The 13775-nt window shown below is 39.7% G+C and overlaps 2 protein-coding genes across 4 annotated transcripts in view; both read left to right on the forward strand.

The window, feature by feature from the left end:
• Positions 1 to 13775, forward strand: part of RABGAP1L (RAB GTPase activating protein 1 like) — a 739452-nt gene that overhangs the window by 290422 nt on the left and 435255 nt on the right. The window lies entirely within an intron of this gene.
• Positions 1 to 13775, forward strand: part of GPR52 (G protein-coupled receptor 52) — a 111665-nt gene that overhangs the window by 33241 nt on the left and 64649 nt on the right. The window contains exon 2 of the mRNA XM_070768916.1: positions 1 to 13775. This exon is cut by the window's left edge and continues 25792 nt beyond it; it is cut by the window's right edge and continues 64649 nt beyond it. The gene's annotated coding sequence lies outside the window, so the exon portion shown is untranslated.

Below are 13775 nucleotides of genomic sequence, written 5' to 3' on the forward strand. Positions count from 1 at the left end.
CAGGCTCACCTGAGCCTAGAAGTTCAGAGTTTTTTATCGAGTCACATAGACATTTATCGGGTGTGTACAGAAATTCCAGATTCCTAGAAGGAAAGTAGGTGTTCAGTATAAAATGTGTGTCTGTACAAATAGTTTAGGTATACTTATCAGTTAGAGTATACTGATACTCCAAATTCAAGTTCCCAGATGCCAGCAAATGGCCAGCCTTGTAAGCTGGCCCTTCTAAGGACAGCAGTCTCAGGGTTGCTATGTTAACTGATTTTTGTACTGTAATATTTTAAACTAGAAAGAGAAAATTACATTTATGTCTTTCTGTTTTCATTAACAAAGTTTATATGTAATAAGAACAGAGAAAATTACATTTATGTCATTCTGTTTTCATTAACAACGTTTATATATAATAGGAACCGATTTTAACCCATCATTGTCCTCAGTTGGTCATACATATTATAAGGATACTTTTGAAAAGTATTAGGAGGAAAAAACAATTTTGAGTACAGAAATACTGCCATGTATTTACAGTCAAAGCATGGAGCAATATTTTAGGTTGTATCTGCTTATATAGTAAGAATATCTTTACAGTACCTTTAGTAATAAATACCTGCTGCTGCTGCTAAGTGGCTTCAGTCATGTCCGACTCTGTGCGACCCCATAGACGGCAGCCCACCAGGCTCCCCCGTCCCTGGGATTCTCCAGGCAAGAACACTGGAGTGGGTTGCCATTTCCTTCTCCAGTGCATGAAAGTGAAAAGTCAAAGTGAAGTTGCTCATCCGTGTCCAACTCTTAGCAACCCCATGGACTGCAACCCACCAGGCTCCTCCATCGATGGGATTTTCCAGGCAAGAGTACTGGAGTGGGGTGCCATTGCCTTCTCCTAGACAGGTTCAAAGAGGTATGCCCACTTTATAATAAATGTCTGTGTTCATTATCTACATTTCTATTAGAGTGTTTTCTTCATTATCAGTTAGCAAAAGAATTCCTTATGAGGTAGAAATATTAACCACATCATATATAGTATATTGTTACCTTCTCTCCCCACCCCTGCCAGAATATTATTAAGTCAAAGAACTGAAATCTCTGCAAAAGAAATGACAAACTGATTTATTTCCTGCAAAAAATCAGTGCAGTAAACAAAGTTGATTAGTCATGTGTCTTTCTTTCTTCAGCATGCTCTTTCATCTATAACCTTCCAGTCATAAAATTGTGTTTCTTAACCATGACAGGGGCAGAAACTATGGTATAGGAATATTCACATGGTTTTTCTGATTCTACCGTATCAGCATTCTCCCCATTGTTTGTATATTCAGGAGCCCAGTTGGTACTAGCTACCTTATTTGATGATGTCCACTTCTGCATCCTGGTAGGCCACTGCTGTTTGGTGTTTGTGCTGTGAGTTCTGTCCCTTGACAACATAGGACCTCTGTGAAGCATGCTGGTGTGCAGAATTCCTCATATGCCAAGTGGTGTTGCTTTCTCTGGGGTTCTGCAGAAGCAGGCTACATTCTCTGTTATTTAGTAAAGCCAACTCTCTCCCCGCTGCCCCGCCCTTGCCACCAAAGCCTTCCCACCTTATACTCTCAGAGTCTCAAACATACGTTTTGAACAACATCTTGTTTTCTTTTTCTTGGTATGGCATCTGCCATCTGGAACTGGGGGACAAATCCCAGTTAGAACTTGGAGGTGAACTTCGCATAGGCTCAAGAGCCTCCAGGGAACAAGACGCCTTGATGATGTTTTCCCTTCTTACAGTATCTGCAGCCCTTTTCCCCCTTAGGTTGATTTCTTACTTTAGAGGCTCCTTAGCAAGTAATTGAGATAGTCTCCTGGCAGACTAGACTTGCTTTCAGGTAAGCATAATTTGGCATGTATAATTCCACAGTGCTAAAGTGTCTTAAATTTTTAAACTTTCTCTTGGCATTGTAGAATTATATATGCCATGTTATGCTTACCTCAAAGCATGTCTAGTCTGCCAGGAGACTGGATGTAGAATTCAGACTAAAGGTTGTCAGGGGATAAGGTAGGGGAGGGATAAGTTGGTAGATTGGGACTGACATATACACACTGCTGCTGCTGCTGCTGCTGCTGCTAAGTCACTTCAGTTGTGTCCGACTCTGTGCGACCCCATAGACGGCAGCCCACCAGGCTCCCCCGTCTCTGTGATTCTCCAGACAGGAACACTGGAGTGGGTTGCCATTTCCTTCTCCAATGCATGAAAGTGAAAATTGAAAGTGAAGTCGCATACTACTATATATAAAATAGGTGTCTAATAAGAACCTGCTATATAGCACAGGGAATTCTGCTCAGTACTCTGTAATGGCCTATATGGGAAAATAATCTAAAAAAACCCAAGAGTGAGTATATTTATAACTTATTCACTTTGCTGTACACCTGAAACTAACACAACATTGTAGATCAACTATACTCCAATAAAAATTTAAAAACCACCACCACCAACAACTTTCTTTTAAAGCCAGTAAAACCTCCTTTAGATGCGTATACAGAACTTATGATGGCTGAGCTGCTCTATGTGAAGCAGGTTGAGGAGACCTGCAGTCAGCCATTCCCCTGAGGCTCCTGCCTAGAATGTTACAGGTTCTTGGCGATTTCTCATCTCTAACTCCCTTGTTTTACAGACAAGAAAATGAATGCACATGAAATTAATCCATATCAACCAGTTCTTTTAGGGCCTTACCAAACTTTCTTTAGACAGGCTTTGACTAACCCCATTTTCCTGTTTGTGGGGCATGGTGGAGTGGAATTAGCTGTCCCTCTGACGTTTTGCATACATTTATCTTGTAATGGTTATCATTTTTTCTTTTATACTTAAATGTTTATACTGTCAGCCTCACAGTCCCTAAGCTCAGAGAATCTATTTTAAAAAAATTAATTTTAGATCCTCATTACATCCCAATGTAATCCTGTCATATATTAAGTAATAAATGTTACATTAAAATGAATAAATTTATTCAGTACTTTTCCTGGAAATTATGTACTCATTTTGTAAAGTATCATTTTGCATTTGTTGATATTTTAATTTCTTATGGGTATTCTGTTTATGTGAGCTACCTCTGTTCTTCAACTGGATTACCATTCTTTTCAAACCTTCAATGTCAACCCCCACCATAACACTCAGTATAAGAGAAACATTTTGGTAAACCCAAAAGACTCTGATAAAAAGATGTCAATGTCACGGTACTTTGCTTTATTCCCATGTTCTTATTGTTTTTGCTAAGTCGCGTCAGTTGTGTTCGACTCTGTGCAACCCCATAGACGGCAGCCCACCAGGCTCCGCCGTCCCTGGGATTCTCCAGGCAAGAACACTGGAGTGGGTTGCCATTGCCTTTTCCAATGCATAAAAGTGAAAAAGTGAAGTTGCTCAGTCATGTCTGACTCTTCACGACCCCATGGAGCCTTCCAGGCTCCTCCGTCCATGGGATTTTCCAAGCAAGAGTACTGGAGTGGGTTGCCATTGTTGCTTATTGTTTAGTTGTTTCCAGCTCTTTTGTGACCCCATGGACTGTAGCCCACCATACTTCTCTGTCCATGGGATTCTCCAGGTAGGAATACTGGATTGGGTTCCCATTCCCTTATCCAGGGGATCTTCCCAACCCAGGGATCGAACCTGCATCTCCTGTATCCGTGGGTGGGGGCGGGGGGTTCCTTACCCTTGAGCCACCTTGGGAAGCCCTTTCCCTTCTTAGTTCCTCTTAAAATATTTCAGACGTTGACAAGTAACAGTTAAGAGTGATTCTTCTTTTCATGAGACCAGCGATTAGAGAGGCCGTGTGTAACTGCAGTAACCTGGATGCTATCTGAGGTCTATCACCATTAACTTTTGACCATGGCCATCAGGTAGCACTAATGGTAAAGAACCTGCCAATGCATAGAAGACGGGTTCCACTCCTGGGTCAGGAAGATCTGCTGAAAGAGGGCATGGCAATCCACTCCAGTATTCTTCCTGGAGATTCCCATAGACAGAGGAGCCTGACAAGCTACAGTCCATGGGGTCACAAAGAGTTGGACATGACTGAAGCAACTGAAGCAACTACTTAACCTCTGTGACCCCTAATTCTGTCATCTATAAAACAGGGAAAATAATATCTATCATATTGTTATAAGTAAATGAAATAACACATGAAGTGTCTAGGAGTACCATGTTTGCCATCAGATCAGATCAGATCAGTCGCTCAGTTGTGTCCAACTCTTTGCAACCCCATGAATCGCAGCACGCCAGGCCTCCCTGTCCATCACCAACTCCCGGAGTTCACTCAGACTCACGTCCATCGAGTCAGTGATGCCATCCAGCCATCTCATCCTCTGTCATCCCCTTCTCCTCCTGCCCCCAATCCCTCCCAGTATCAGAGTCTTTTCCAATGAGTCAGCTCTTCGCATGAGGTAGCCAAAGTACTGGAGTTTCAGCTTTAGCATCATTCCTTCCAAGGAAATCCCAGGGCTGATCTCCTTCAGAATGGACTGGTTGGATCTCCTTGCAGTCCAAGGGACTCTCAAGAGTCTTCTCCAAAACCAGAGTTCAAAAGCATCAATTCTTCAGCACTCAGCCTTCTTCACAGTCCAACTCTCACATCCATACATGACCACAGGAAAAACCATAGCCTTGACTAGACGAACCTTTGTAGGCAAAGTAATGTCTCTGCTTTTGAATATGCTATCTAGGTTGGTCATAACTTTCCTTCCAAGGAGTGTCTTTTAATGAATATTTACAATGATAGTTGCTGTCATATTCAAGCAGGTAAAATGCACCTACTAGTTGAGTAGTGTTTAAACTTTAATGTGGGTACAAATCACCTGGGGATCTTGTTAAATTGCAGGTTCATAAACAGGTCTGAGGTGGTACCTGAGATCTTCATTTCTGATAAACTCTTAGGTAATGCTGGTGCTCTGATATGGAGATCACACTTGAAATAACAATGTGTTAGATTATTTGAGATTCCCATTGTGCGTTTTTTTCTATTTATATATGTTGAATGGTTGGTTGGATTATCTTTTTCAGTCATTGTGTGTCTTGTTGGACATTGTTACTGTATTTTTTGTTCAATTTTTTTCAACTTTATATTGAAGTTTAGCAAATTAACAATGCTGTAATAGTTTCAGATGGACAGCAAAAGTACTCAGACATATATATACATGTATCTGTTCTCCCCCAAACTCCCCTTACATCCAGGCTGCCGCATAACATTGAGAAGAGTTCCTTGTGCTATGCAGTAGGTCCTTGTGGGTTATCCATTTTAAATATAGCAGTGTGTACCTGTCCATCCCAGACTCCCTAACTATTCTTTCTGTCCATGCTTTCCCCCTTTTAATCATAAGTTCATGTTCTAAGTCTGTTTCTGTTTTATAAATAAGTTGGTTTGTATCATTTTTTTTTAGATTCGGCCTATTAGGGATGCCATATGATATTTCTTCTTCTTTGTCTGACTTCATTCAAGTATGACAAAAAAGTACAATGGAGAAAAGACAGATTCCTCAATAAATGGTGCTGGGAAAACTGGACAGCTACTTGTGAAAGAATGAAACTAGAAAATTTCCTAACACCATGGAAAAAATAAACTCAAAATGGATTTAAGGCTTAAATTAAATGTAAGTCCAGAAATTATAAAGCTTTTAGAGGAAAACAAGCAGTACACTCTTTGACATAAATCATAGCAAGGTCCTCTTTGACCTACCTTCTAGAATAATGGAAATAAAAACAAAAAGTTTGCAGTGCTGAGTATCAAGAAGTTAAAGGCAGACATTTAAGGTAACCGTGATGATCCTGTCTATTTTTGGAGATTTTGAATTTGAAAGGATATCAATCAAGGACTTCTAGCACATCAAGTGCTAGGCAGATCAAGTCTGTTGCTCTAAATGCATTACTTTCAGGTCAAGAAATTACAAGTGTAAACCTAAATACCCCATGTAAGATGAACTTTATAAATCTTCCTAATTGAAACTGAAAGAGCACTAGGTTTGGAGTCACTTAGCGTGCATGCTAAGTCCCCTCCGTTGTTTTAGACTCTGGGCGACTCTATGGACTGTAACCACCAGGCTCCTCTCTCCGTGGAAGTCTCCAGGCAAGAATACTGGAGTGGGTTGCCATGCCCTCCTCCAGGGGCTCTTCCCGACCTAGGGATGAAACCCAGGTCTCTTATGTGTCCTGCATTGGTAGGCGGGTTCTTTACCACTGGCACCATGTCAGGAAGAATTCTGGCTTGGGGTCCAACAAAGTTTAGCAGAAGAACCTTGGAAAGGTCAGAATTAATTCTAATTTTTTATGCATTTATGATACTTGGTAAGAAAACTTTTCAACAAAGCTCCCAGTCTGCCGTGTAAGAAAAGATCTCACCTACAAGAATTTTCTAATCTTCAGTATTCTGAATTTAAATTTAAAACTGTTGAGTACTCTTAAAAATTAGTTAATTATGCCTATACTATTTTTATTTTAGTTATATTCATTTTGTTAATAAAATTTAAATAAAATTTGGAGCAATTTACTGACCAAATATTTCAGCTGTTTCACCAAAATTTGAATACATGTTAATAAAAATATAAATTAAAGGAAATATAAACAGTTTAAAAACTAACTATTTTCAGGTTATTTTTCTTCTCATATGTACAAAACTATTGATGTAAAAGGCAAACACAAGAGATTTATGAATTTCTTAATATTGTAAAATAGTCTTCTGCTGCTGTGTGCAACTTTTGCAAACACCATGCTCATTTGCAAGTACCTCCAGAACCATAAATTAAAACATCAAGCAAGAGAATGGCCCTTGGCACTCTTGGGAAATGATACGTGGTTAAGCAGGGATTTATTGCATTCATGATGTCTGAGAGGAAGGATTTGACAAGTTAATTAATTTGTCTTTTCTCTTACCTAAGTGCTTTCATCGCTCAAATCTTCCCAAAGCTCCAGAGCAAAATCTGTCTCTGTCTTCTGGAGCAGAGTAGCCTGCACATCTTCAGGGCATTCTGACATAATCTCCTTATGTTTTGAGGAGGAAGGATAAGAGATGGAGAGATGCGTTTCCTTGGGGCTAAAGGAGTATTACTTGTGAGAGTAGATGTTCAGGGTTAGGGTCACACTGTGTCAGCCATGAGCCCCAGATCCAAGTGGCAGAAGGCATCCCAATGTTCGTCAGTAGATTTGATTTGGGCTATTGGCGATACTAGGATCCTCTGCAACACAGGGTCTGTGGTAGTGTCTCATCTTTCCTGGACCTGAAGTTGGTACTGTTTGAGTACCAGAGGTGCAGGAGCAGAACTGGATGTGCTGAGATACCAAAGCTGTGCATGTGGTCTCTGCCAGATGATGTAATGAAAATATTATTATTAAAGATCAAATGCAGAAGTTATTGCTAGGTAGACTTCTTTCACAAATCTTTCCTGCTAATCTATATGTATGACTAGCAGTCAAACTTTGGAAATGTATGAAGAAATAGCATCACAAGCTAAAATTATGCTGTTTATAAGCAAATAACGTCCACTGAGCTACTAAGCATCTTGTGCAGTGATTTCCTTGGCTGTAGGCGTTGCTGTGCTGTTTACATATAGTAATTATCATTGTCTAACATTTAGGTAGGACTTCTGAGCAATGAACTAAAACATTGTTAGTATAGCAAGTAGAAAAGGGTATAATGTGACTTCGGAATTTAGTGTTGATTCTGGATCAACCAATATGTGACAGCAGTTTCACTTGATTTTCTGGTATTTGCTTCCTGTAACATGTAACATTGTTTTCAAATTCAGTTCTAAGTTATTAAGATGGAGCAAAGGTACTAGACATTTGGATACATTTCTTTCTCTAAGGCTTCCCTGATGGCTCAGTGATAAAAGAATCTGCCTGTAATGCAGGAGATGCGGGTCTGCAGGTTCAATCTCTGGGGCAGGAAGATCCCTTGGAGAAGGAAATGGCAACCACTCCAGTATTCTTGCCTGGGAAATCCCATGGACAGAAGGAGCCTCCGGGCCATAGTCCCTGGGGTTGCCAAAGAGTTAGACAAGACTTAGCGACAAGACAGCAACAACATACAGCAGGGACCCTGACACAATGCATGAAGATAGCAAAACTATGTTTTATTATCATTTGACATTTACTTTGTACTTGACTCTACATAAAACTTACTCTTATTGTACCCACATTACTAAAATTTTTAGCAAATGCTATGAAATCAGTTAGTGCTTAAATGGGGGGAAAACAACAGAATGGGAAAGACTAGAGATCTCTTGAAGAAAATTAGAGATACCAAGGGAACATTTCACGCAAAGATGGGCTCAATAAAGGACAGAAATGGTATGGGCCTAACAGAAGCAGAAGATATTAAGAAGAGGTGGCAAGAGTACACAGAAGAACTGTACAAAAAAGATCTTCACGACCAAGATAATCACGATGGTGTGATCACTCACCTAGAGCCAGACATCCTGGAATGTGAAGTCAAGGGGGTCCTTAGGAAGCATCACTACGAACAAAGCTAGTGGAGGTGATGGAATTCCAGTTGAGCTATTTCAAATCCTGAAAGATGATGCTGTGAAAACCAATACAATATTGTAAAGTAAAAAAAATAATAATAAAAAAAAAAGTGCTTCACTGAATATGCCAACAAATCTGGAAAACTCAGCAGTGGCCACAGGACTGGAAAGGGTCAGTTTTCATTCCAATCCCAAAGAAAGGCAATGCCAAAGAATGCTCAAACTACCACACAATTGCACTCATCTCACGCACTAGTAAAGTAATGCTCAAAATTCTCCAAGCCAGGCTTCAGCAATACGTGAACTGTAAACTTCCAGATGTTCAAGCCGGTTTTAGAAAAGGCAGAGGAACCAGAGATCAAATTGCCAACATCCGCTGGATCATGGAAAAAGCAAGAGAGTTCCAGAAAAACATCTATTTCTGCTTTATTGACTATGCCAAAGCCTTTGACTGTGTGGATCACAATAAACTGTGGACAATTCTGAAAGAGATGGGAATACCAGACCACCTGACCTGCCTCTTGAGAAAGCTATATGCAGGTCAGTAAGCAACAATTACAGCTGGACATGGAACAACAGACTGGTTCCAGATAGGAAAAGGAGTCTGTCAAGGCTGTATATTATCACCCTGCTTATTTAACTTATATGCAGAGTATATCATGAGAAACGCTGGGCTGGAAGAAGCACAAGGTGGAATCAAAATTGCTGGGAGAAATATCAATAACCCCAGATATGCAGATAACACCACCCTTACGGCAGAAAGTGAAGAGGAACTAAAAAGCCTCTTGATGAAAGTAAAAGAGGAGAGTGAAAAAGTTGGCTTAAAGCTCAACATTCAGAAAATGAAGATCATGGCATCTGGTTCCATCACTTCATGGGAAATAGATGGGGAAACAGTGGAAGCAGTGTCAGACTTTATTTTTGGGCTCCCAAATCACTGCAGATGGTGATTGCAGTCATGAAATTAAAAGACACTTACTCCTTGGAAGGAAAGTTATAACCAACCTAGATAGCATATTCAAAAGCGGAGACATTACTTTGCTGACAAAGGTCCATCTAGTCAAGGCTATAGTTTTTCCAGTGGTCATGTATCGATGTGGGAGTTGGACTGTAAAGAAGGCTGAGCGCCGAAGAACTGATGCTTTTGAACTGTGGTGTTGGAGAAGACTCTTGAGAGTCCCTTGGACTGCGAGGAGATCCAACCAGTCCATTGTGAAGCAGATCAGCCCTGGGATTTCTTTGGAAAGAATGATGCTAAAGTTGAAACTCCAATACTTTGGCCACCTCATGCGAAGTGTTGACTTATTGGAAAAGACTCTGATTCTGGGAGGAATTGGGGGCAGGAGGTGAAGGGGATGACAGAGGATGAGATGGCTGGATGGCATCGCCTACTCAATGGACGTGAGTTTGAGTGAACTCCGGGAGTTGGTGATGGACAGGGAGGCCTGGCATGCTGCAATTCATGGGGTCGCAAAGAGTTAGACACAACTGAGCGACTGAACTGAACTGAACTGAAGCACTAACTGATTTCAGAGCACTTCCTAAAAATCTTAGTAATGTGGGTACAGTAAGAGTAAGTTTGGAGACTTCCCTGGTGGTCCAGTGGCTAAGACATCTTGTTCTCAACACAGGGGCTCAGGTTCTGTCCCTGCCAGGGAACTAGATCCCACATGCTGTAGCAAAGAGCCTGCATGCTACAGCTAAGACCCTGACCAGCCAAATAAATAAGTGATTTTTTTAAAGAGTAAGTTTTATGTAGAGTCAAGTACAAAGTAAATGTCAAATTATAATAAATATAATTTTACCATTATTAAGTACTTAAATGAGTGCTTGGAGATCATTTTTCCAAAGATACTTTTTAAAGTATTTATATCAAACCTGCATAGTACATTTTATAATAAGCTGAATATGTAGATAGTATTGCCATAGTTGAGTGGTAATATTGTCCTTACCTAGCAATAAATTTTATAACTAACTTAATATGCTTCTGTGATTAAGAAAATAAGTTGTCATTTCTTTGTAGTGTTATGGCGGCATGATATTTTGTCAAGTAGCACAAAATGTATCTAGAATATGCACATTAATTCTTGTTTTTCCTGTCTAGTTTTCAAGTGTATCTTTCTGGACTTTAATCCTGTCTCTAATTTGTGCCTACTATGTTTAAAAAAAGGTTCTAAGAGAGCTGTCTCTTAACATTCTGTTTCTGATTCTTTTCATCAAATCTTTTTATTCAGTAAGAAACTGTACCCCAACCAGAAATGCATCCATACATGGGAAAACAACTTTTAGAATGTGCTGAATTAAATGAATAAGGTTTTGCTTATTCTTTATATATTAAGTGGGTCTGAAGTTGGGGACCAGGACAACTCACAAACCCACAAACCATTGCTGCTTATCCAGTCTCTCCTTTTCAGCTTTTGTCTGTTCTCAGTTGTATTTTGAATGACTTCTGTCTTCCATGATTAATAAAATGCTTGGTAGAAGGGAATGGAGAGGATATTATCATGGACATTTAAAAATTCAATGAAACATACTCAAAATCATCCCTCAGTGGTTTCAGCAAGGCTTTAGTTTTGATTGCCTTTTCACTATAAAGTATATTTTGGGTGTTTACCATAGTATCCAGAATATACTTTGCCGTTTACTGATTGGGAAGTGCCCCAGGACACCTGCCTTCAAGAATAATACTGCTCTAGACAGTACAGCTGTCTAGAGCAGTATTATTAAAGAACACCCCGGGCTTTAATGTAAATATGAATCACCTGGGGAGCTCACCTGGAGCAAATTTTGATTCAGCAGAACTGGAACAGGGCCGAGATCCTGCATTTCTAGCAAGTTCCCTGGTGTTTCTACTGCTCTTGATCTAGAGATCATACCTTGAAAGTGAAGGTTATATGTGTATGTCCAGTGCTTCTTAATGCATGTACGAAGTGTCGCAGGAATAGCTTGTTCTTAGGCAGAGGTTCTCAAACTTGAGCATGCGCCAGAATCTTGTGGGAGGATGTTTGCAAAAAGTTGGGCTCCGCTTCTCTGAGTTCATTTTGGTGGGGCTTTGGAGCCCAGAAACCTGCAATTTTCAAACTTTCTCAGATTTTGGTGCAGGTAGTTTAAGACCACACTTTGAGAAATAGTACTTTAAAATTTGAAGATGCTGTGGAAATTCTCAAACCTTTCTGGAATGACAGCTTTTTAAGACAGAGATGCAACGAAAAGCCCATCTGAAAGGTGGGCTTAAAATGCCAATGTAGAATTTGGTTAATGAGGAAGCAGTGGTATGCTTTTGTATGTTTATCTGTCTAGCTGATTACCTCAGGGAGAAGGTTCTTAATTTATTATAGTACATCAGTGGTGAAGATCATAGCTTTCTTTACTCCCTACTCAGCCCTGAAAGTGAAAGTGAAGTCACTCAGTCGTGTTCGACTCATTGTGAACCCTTGGACTGTAGCCTACCAGGCTCCTCTGTCCATGAGATTTTCCAGGCAAGGGTACTGAAGTGGGTTGCCATTTCCTTCTCCAGGGGATCTTCCCAACCCAGGCCTCCTGCATTGTAGGCAGATGCTTTACCGTCTGAGCCACCAGGGAAGTTAGATTTAGCTCTGAAGGGGTCTTAAATTTGATAGTTGGTTAGAGGTAATAGGTGGGTGGGTAGGTATATTAAATGATGGTGAATGGTTGCCAGTATTCTTTTTGCTCCTGGATATTCTGACTATTTACTCTGTCTGGAGTACATTTATATCTCTAATATTGCTATCATATATACCTAGTGTCACAAGTCTAGCCTGTTCTATATATAAAATATAGAATTAGTTTTCACGTCAAAAAATGGGAATTCAGATAACTAACGAGTTATTTGTAATTTTAGTTTAAGGCAGCAGTTAAAATTTAAAAGTATGTCACTCAAAGTGAATATTTAAAAATGACATCGTTTCATAACTTTAAAATCAGTTCTTCATCTGTTCAAGTCTCTGTTTTAAGGAAGTGGGTGGTATTTATATAATACTTAATTGATTCTATGTAGATTATTTAAAACAAAAGGCAGTTACACAGAGGTTGCAGAAACAGTGAGTGCCATTTAGAATACTCTGATCAGCAAACTGTGTAATGTTAACCAAAGATATTTTGAAGGTTTATTTAGGATTAATCCATTATATGGTTAAATTTATTATCTCATTTATTCCTTAATTTGCATGTGATTTTGCAATGCAGAAACCTTAAGCAAACAGAGGTGTACCCAACAATGAACTACAGGATGAATTGAAATAAAGCATATTGTAACCAAGACCAGCCTTGGACAGAAACGTGGGATGAGTGAGCCGTGATTACATTTTTCCTCTTGTGCTCCTCTGCTCTAGAGAGCAAACTCCTTTGTGCCACTTCTGGATGGCTTTGTTCCACTGCCACAGTCTCCTCCGAGGTCTCTCCTGCCCTTGAGAATTTCAAGGTGTAGAGCAGAGGCAGTTTTGAAAACCATCATGACCTAGTACAGTAAGTGCTGTGTGAGAAGGAGATCTATCACACAGAGTACTTTAAGATCACAGAGATTAATTCTGCCTGAAGGGAAAGGGGAGAAAAAGATAGACAAATGTGAGCATATAAACTGCATGACCTTTTTGAGATACCTTTCTGTTGTGAATTTTCTGGTTTATTAATAACCTAAGAACTGTGCTTTACTATTCATAACATTCGTACCTCTTGACAAGAAGGTCATTAACATTGGGGAGGAAAAACATCTACTAGTTTTTAAAGCAGAGCAAAAAAATTTTCATTGCATGTTAAGTAATTTTATTGAAATTTGAGTACAAATTTTGCTTTAATATTCTCCAACGTGGGTCAGTTGTTAATGCATAGAAAGGCATTATACTTTTCTAGATAGTCCTTTGTATATTCCAGCAGCTCTGAGTTAAGAGGCATGTGAATGGAGAAGTGTGAAAACTATTTAAATTCTATCACATTTTTAAGAGCAGTTGATTTCAAATTAAGATGAAATTCAGGATACTTTTTTGTACGAAAGTAGAAAGTGTGTGTTTTAGACCCATTGTCAAATTGTCTTCATCCTCACAACTAACATATTCCAAGTTTCTATAGGCATAGCTCAAGTTAATCATAATAACATTACTCTCTTGTTGTTTAGTCGTTAAGTCATGTCCAACTCTTTGTGACCCCATGAACTACAACATGCCAGGCTTCCCTGTCCTTCACTAACTCCTGGAGTTTGCTCAAACTCATGTCCATTGAGTTGGTGATGCTTTGTTATCCTCTACCACCCTCTTCTCTTTTTGCCTTCAGTCTTTCCCCAGGATCAGGGTCTT

Source organism: Bos indicus, chromosome 16 (genome assembly GCF_029378745.1).
Source record: "Bos indicus isolate NIAB-ARS_2022 breed Sahiwal x Tharparkar chromosome 16, NIAB-ARS_B.indTharparkar_mat_pri_1.0, whole genome shotgun sequence".
Taxonomy (NCBI): Eukaryota; Metazoa; Chordata; class Mammalia; order Artiodactyla; family Bovidae; genus Bos; species Bos indicus.